The sequence below is a fragment of the Penaeus japonicus genome, unplaced genomic scaffold (assembly GCF_977035675.1).
Source record: "Penaeus japonicus unplaced genomic scaffold, GWHDUDI00000001_assembly GWHDUDI00000029, whole genome shotgun sequence".
In the NCBI taxonomy this organism is placed as follows: Eukaryota; Metazoa; Arthropoda; class Malacostraca; order Decapoda; family Penaeidae; genus Penaeus; species Penaeus japonicus.
Window position 1 is genome coordinate 23,106,128 of NW_028234431.1, and position 7,500 is coordinate 23,113,627.

Genomic DNA, 7,500 nt, shown 5'->3' on the forward strand with positions numbered 1-7,500 from the left:
GATGAGTACTGTCTCTCCATAATACAGGTCAAATGTCCAAACAGATGCAAAAGTATATTGTTTGATAATATAATAAAAGTGGTGTTTTAATGCAAGTAGAGTGGCTCTGTGAATCTATCAGAGTATAGAATTGAGTAATTTACAGGATATTATCATCAAAATTTTTGTTTCTAAAATAGGGAGTAGGAAAATAGCACATATTTACTATCTGATGGCTTTTCTTGAATACTGATATTGTGAGCAACTTTTCCATTCAAAATAAATCAATAAATCAAACTATGAAACCTACTTGTTGATGAAAGTAGATATCAGATCATATTCTAGAATTTTTAAAGAAAGAACGTGATCTCGTTATTACCGTAAGACGACAATCTTAGAAAATAATAAAATCATCATCACAAAAACATCAGGGAAGACAAACTTACAAGCTGGTCTTTTGAACCGTGACTGCAGAATGTAGGAGAGGAAGAAGGCTCTGGAGTGAGCCATGTTGTGGAGGTGATGCAGAGCTGTCCGGTTGGGGAAAATTGGGTTGATGTTGACTTCCTTAATTTCTGGCAAGTGTGAGACACTGTCTTCTGGCAGGTAGAGTTTCATCTGCAGAAAATCAAATAAATATACAGTAAATTGTACCAATCTTTTGGTAATTATTAACAAAGAATGATTTTAGTGTCCTTCCAAAAATTTGAATGCTCGTGTGGTCATCCATATCGGTAAATTCCACAGTTAAGACAAGAGTTTTAGTAAGCCCTTGTCCTTACTGTAACCTGATTGCTATACAGAATATGAGCAGTTAAACAGGAAAAGAATTATATACTTCTTGGATGAGAGGTTTGTAACAATGGCTGGTATGCTTATCTACCACAGACAATGAAATCTACATTGTGTGAATCTAATTGCTCACTGGGATTGATACCTGATGACTTTATGCACTTATGTAGCAATCAAGATGAAAAATATACCACATCAGATTCTTGGAAGGTCTTCCTAATTATATACTAAAATCATGAATCTGACTTTTGTCTAGACAATAAGCCATAAAAAGAAATATAGAATATAAATAAATGTCAAAGGTGAGTGTATAAGGAAGTTTAGCCAAAGACTACTAATTCTCTATATAGGTCAGACAAGGAAAATATATTTTTTCTAATAATATTTTATAGAATAGTTAGACAAAGAAATATTATCTAAAAATGATTGATAACTGAAATGGGATGTCTATCAGGGACAGGAGAGCCACCCTCTAACAAAGGAATACATATTTGGATAAAGGTTACAAATAAATACTCTTACATAATGTTACATAAACATACTCACCACAGGTTTGGACATATATTACATACACACCTATATATCTACCACTGGTTTGCACACTGATTACCACTGCCTCCTTACCTAATAGAGCTTATTCATCATCCTAGCAGTTTCTCATCAAAGGAAGGAACCAGTCCAAGCTTTTGTTCACCAAAACACAAAGTGTTGGTTTGTAGGCTTTTACCCAAGTAACAAATGTATATAAGCAAGTATTTTTTTTTTCAGTATATGACGATAAAGCTTTCATAGTAAACATTATATGAATAAGTCTTCTACTATAGAAACATAATCCTCCCACCAGATCCTTTGCCATTCATCCTATGCAGATCCACAAAGCATTTGTATTTTGCCCGATATACAATCATCTGGGAAAAAATTAAATATGTCTATAAAAAATAATCTACCCTTACATCAATACGACAATCTTTCCAAGGAAAGTTTCGTGTAACTTATTATCTTGGGTTTCATAACATTTATGGCAGTTCAAAGCCAGTTGTTATACTGTATTTAAAGGATGCGGGTGTATCTACTGTATTGACTTCAATATGATGGAAATACTGACAGCACACCCAGGAGGTTTAAATTCACTTTAATCACACGAAATTACAGATCTTGTCTATGAAAATGAAGGTTGACATACACAAAATAATTCACCATATCAAAAATACACAATATATTGTTTTACAAACTTCTACATGTAAGTTCATAATATTTACTCTTTCTACGGAAAAGAATTTCGGACATTAACAATTTTTTCCCAAAAAGCGAAATTGTATTATACTCCTAACGATCCTTTCCAATTTATGTATATATACTTTACTAATCATCTTCTATCACTAAATTGCCTCAATAATATAAATGAGATAGAAACATGGAATCTAAATAGCAGTGGTTGACTTAGATTGCTACGTGTAAAAAAAAAAGACCATCTTACAACTTTCTGGGTGAATTGGGTGACCAAAATTTGACAGAAAATATATACATTTGGCAAGAAACAAGTCAAAATGCCCTTCCTTTCCTACTTAATTCAAACTGCAGGAAGGCTGTTTGAAACTTGACCTTAGACCCGACCTAAAGTACCACAAAGAAGCCATAACCAAATACAAACAACTGCGAGAATAACCCGCGTCTCACCTTTGGCATAATGAAGCAGTTCTCAGGTGTAACCGCCCTAATGAGAGTCTCGATCTGGTCAAAGGTGTCGCTGTCGTGATACGTGAACTGCGCCACAATCACTCCAAAAGCCGCCGCTAGGTACAGCACACCCAGTCTCTTGAACCCTTGCATCTTTAAACCGTCTTAGCACTTCACTGTTTTCAAAAAAAGAGAAAGAAAAGCGGGCGGTTGGCGGGTTATCTCAACATTGGGTGGTCTTTGTCCCGTCCATTGGTGGGGTTTCAGGAAGCGCCACACCTTTTGCTTGGTCAGGTAAGGACTCTCGCTCGGAGATTCCAATGTTGTGACCTTAGCGGCGGCCTCGTGCGCGGACGAAAGGTGTCGTACTCTCAACTGCGCCCCGGTTGTTGTGCTAGCAGGAAAACGATATTAGTGAGTGTGTCTGTAGTTCACGTTTGATAAAATGTCTGTGGTGGAATTATGTGTATATGTATATAGGTGTTAATATGTGAATACATACATACACATACATACATACATACATACACACACACACACACACACACACACACATATATATATATATATATATATATATATATATATATATATATATATATATATATAGTAATACATATATAGTCATACATACATATTATACATATATGATTATGATATATACATATATTTGTAAATATATATATATATATATATATATATATATATATATACATATATACATACATATATATATACATATATGATATATATATATATTTGTAAATATATATATATATATATTTATATATATATATATATGTAAGTATATATATGTATATATACATATATACATACACATGTATGTATATACATATGCATACCTGTACGTATATGTATATATATGAATAAATAAATATATATATAAATAAATAAATATATATATATGTGTGTGTGTACACATATCAAGTTCAAGTTGTATCTTTATAATAAAGTCTGTGGTATATAATTTTACAACAGTTTATCACAACAAATATACAGGTTCCCAGTACTAAACTACGCTCCGAAATATGAAAGCATGATGCTTGATACAGGATACAAGCACATAGTAAGGATAAGGATAAGCCAGATTTGCGAAGCAGATGCTCCGCCGGGCTTAAATGCACTAATGGCGAGCCCGCCTGTGTCAGTGAGTGCTGACTCGTGAGAGAATGTGCCAACGAGCGCTGACTCGATCTGAGCTTGGTCCTTACCCACCGTGGTGCCTCATCACAGCAGTGACCGCCAGGCGACAGTGGAAACCCACGAGTTTGGACGAGACTCGATCTGCCGACCACGGGGATGTGAGCAAGCACTACACCATCCATTTTGCATTTCATTATTAATGGTTGAGCATTTGCTATCTGGACAGAGATCTCAATGATATAGTTCTGTTAGCCTCAGTGGTTCGTAGTAGTATTTGATATATTTATTTTGCAAAAGAAGCATAACCTGATATTTCAAGAATGTAATAGATATAATGAGATGGCTCACAAATTGCGTTGCCAGATATTGAATATACCATTTGTTTCCCTTAATTGTGTATCTACTTGTTGATAATTTATCAAAGCATTAGTATAGTCTGTGTATTTTTTATGTATCTGATCATGCGTTATCCTTTTTCTCTTTGCCAAACTGGGACATGCAGCTCTGTAGACAATGGGCTGCATCTATAATATGAAGTCGCTAGGTATGCTAACTTATATTCTATCATCATAACCAACTCTAAGCCTCTGTATACTACATTTCACGAAGTTACACGGGGATGAATAATATATATATATATATATATATATATATATATATATATATATATATATTTATGTATAATATATATGTATGTATGTATATATATATATATGTATACACATGTGTTGTGGTGGTATGTATATTATATATGTATATTCACACATACTCCACCCCCGCATACACACATCACACAGAAACACACACACACACACACAACCACACACATACAACATTATATATTATATAGTATATATTATATCATATATTATATATATATATACTATATATATATATATATATATGTATATATATATATATTTATATATATCATATATATATATATATTATATAGTGTATATATATATTATGTATTGTGTATATGTAAATTGTATATATATGATTATCGCATCTATAAGATGTATATATATATATATATACCACACCACACCACATATCTCATATAACTTCTATATATATATTTATATACTATTATATAATATTATATATTTATATATATATATATATATATATTTGTAATCTTGTGTATGTGTGTACTGTGTGTGTATAGTGTGTGTATATGTGGGTACCTTGTATACCTCCTGTGTATATGTATATGTATGTGTATGTGTATTATATTGTATATGATTATTATATATATATATATATATATATCTATATATATATATATATATTATATATATATATATATATATATATTATATACATATCTATCTATATAAATATATATATATATATATATACATATATATAAATATATATAAGATGCTTATAAAATATATACCAGGAGCTTTTGTTACGATACCATGCGTAATATGTCTGACTGTTGTGAGTTGATTATTTGTAAATTTCTTCCCGAAATACATTTGACGGTAAACGCCATCACTGTACGTTATCGTACACTTGGCAAGACAAACTTTTTGAAACCCACCTGTAGCGTCAGGTGTTCTACGGACAGGTAAGTCTTTAACAAATCACCAAACAAGAGTTAACAATAGAAAAGAAAATGAATGGAATCACGTAATAATATAAAATTCTTTTTCGGCGACTAATGATAAATCAAATAACCCTGATTTTTGACAAAACAAATTTTTCGTACCAGCTCAATTATTCGTATAGCATATCAATGCGACCGTGTATATGATATATCATATATATATATTATATCGGCGAAAATATATATTATACTATTATATATATATATTATTATAATTATATATTATGTGTGTGTGTGTGTGTACATGTGTGGATATATACATGTACATGAAGGTGGTCCGAGGAGTAAATGCTAAAACTGGAAGAGGGCCCCACCACCCCACCCCCCCCCCCCCCCCGACCCCCCCCCCCCCCCCCACCCCCCCCCCTAAATGAATGCAAGACACGAGGGTTACGAAAGATGACTAATATCCGCTCCGCACAGTACAGTCGGTAAAATCTACAACGCAAATACCATTGTCAAAATGACCAAAAATGTCAAGAATCTACTAGAAAAGGAAAAGAAATCGCATATGACACATTAATAGCAGCAATACCAGTTCCTCTTTAAATTTATATACACAAGAAAGCCGTGCATGGAATATGTTTTAAATTGCAAACTTGAACTAAAACATTCCGTCAACACTTCTTTGGAATCAATCACTTAGCCGATAATCGACGTGCCAGTTTATGTCATCTGTCTCTAGAGACACTCTTAAAACTCCTATTGTTAATTCTATCTCTTACTCGAAAGGTCCAGAACCAAAACACGGCGATGAAATTAGCTACAGGTGCTCGTCAAAATATTCCTCAAGCCGAGCCACTCCATCTTGAGGAAGACGCAAATACGCGAAAATTAATACAGGGATGTTTTTGTTTTTGTTGTGATGTAATTCCCTATATGGAGAAACTGGTGAAGACTGGATATGCTTGTTAGCGACGGAAGATTTAAGTGGTCTTAAAAAGTCTTAAAAAGTCTACATAACCCCCGACAGATTTTCTAAAGATGGTTATGCAAAATCTTCCATAATTTATTGTGATGCTAATACAAGGGAGAATACTGATCGTAAGAAATCATTATGGGGTAAAGGTTTTGTTTGACGTCACTATAAATGCTTCAGGCAACTAATGAAAGATGATGATAGTATAATGATGATAACGATTACACCGGCCACCACTATTGATAAAAAAGATAATTTTATTAGAAATAGTAATATTTAAACTATGAAAATGAAGAACATTGACGATAATGATAGCAGTAGAAAAATGTAACCAAACAAACACACACACACACACACACACACACACACACACACACACACACCATATATATTTATCGATATATTATATATTTATATATGAATATAATATATTATGTGTGTGTATATATATATAATATATGAAAAGAATACTATAATACATGCAACTTATGTATTTATATATATATTTATATATATATATATATATATATTTATATATATATAATTTTTGAAATTTAAAATACATACATCCATACTATATATATATTATATATATATATATATATATATATATTATATATATATATATATGTGTGTGTGTGTGGGTGTGGGTGTGTTATGTGTAGTGTGTGTGTGTGTGTACATGTGTGTATTTATAAATACATATGTATACAGATATATATATATATATATATATCATATATTAACTCATGTATGTATATTATGTATATATTATATACTATATTTACACATACACACACAAGCACACACACACTCTCACACACACACACACACAAACTCACACACAACACACACACTCATAGAGATAGATATATTGAGTATATATATAGTATATCATATATATTTGTGAAGATGAGATTTTTGTATTGAGAATATTATGAGAGAGAGATTAGATAGACAGATTAGATATAGAATTTTGTTTTAGTTTTTGTAGTTATATGTGATTTTTATATTTTTGTACATTAGATAGAGAGTTGGTGAGATTGATAGTTATATTTATTATACTCAGTATTTACATCTATATTCATATATATATATATATAATTATATAGTATATATATATGTGCACTATATATTTATATATATATATATATATTAGATAATCATTTATATAGTGTTGATATTATAGGATATATCTATATTGTAATTATTAGATTATCATATATGTGTGTGTGTGTGATTAAATATATTTATATATATTATATATATATATTAATATATATCTATGTAGTATATGTATAGATATAAATATATTTTATATATAATACATATATATATACCAGATATATAT

General features: G+C 31.0%; 1 non-coding gene across 1 annotated transcript in view; it reads right to left on the reverse strand.

Annotated features, from left to right (window-relative positions):
* LOC122257699 (uncharacterized) overlaps nt 1-2,795 on the reverse strand; it is an 18,708-nt gene extending 15,913 nt beyond the window's left edge. The window contains exons 1-2 of the transcript XR_015192505.1: nt 2,449-2,795; nt 359-597 (exon numbers count right to left, since the gene is read on the reverse strand). This is a non-coding gene — a transcript (uncharacterized LOC122257699). The remainder of the gene's footprint in view (nt 1-358; nt 598-2,448) is intronic.
* Between the last annotated feature and the right edge of the window lie 4,705 nt (nt 2,796-7,500).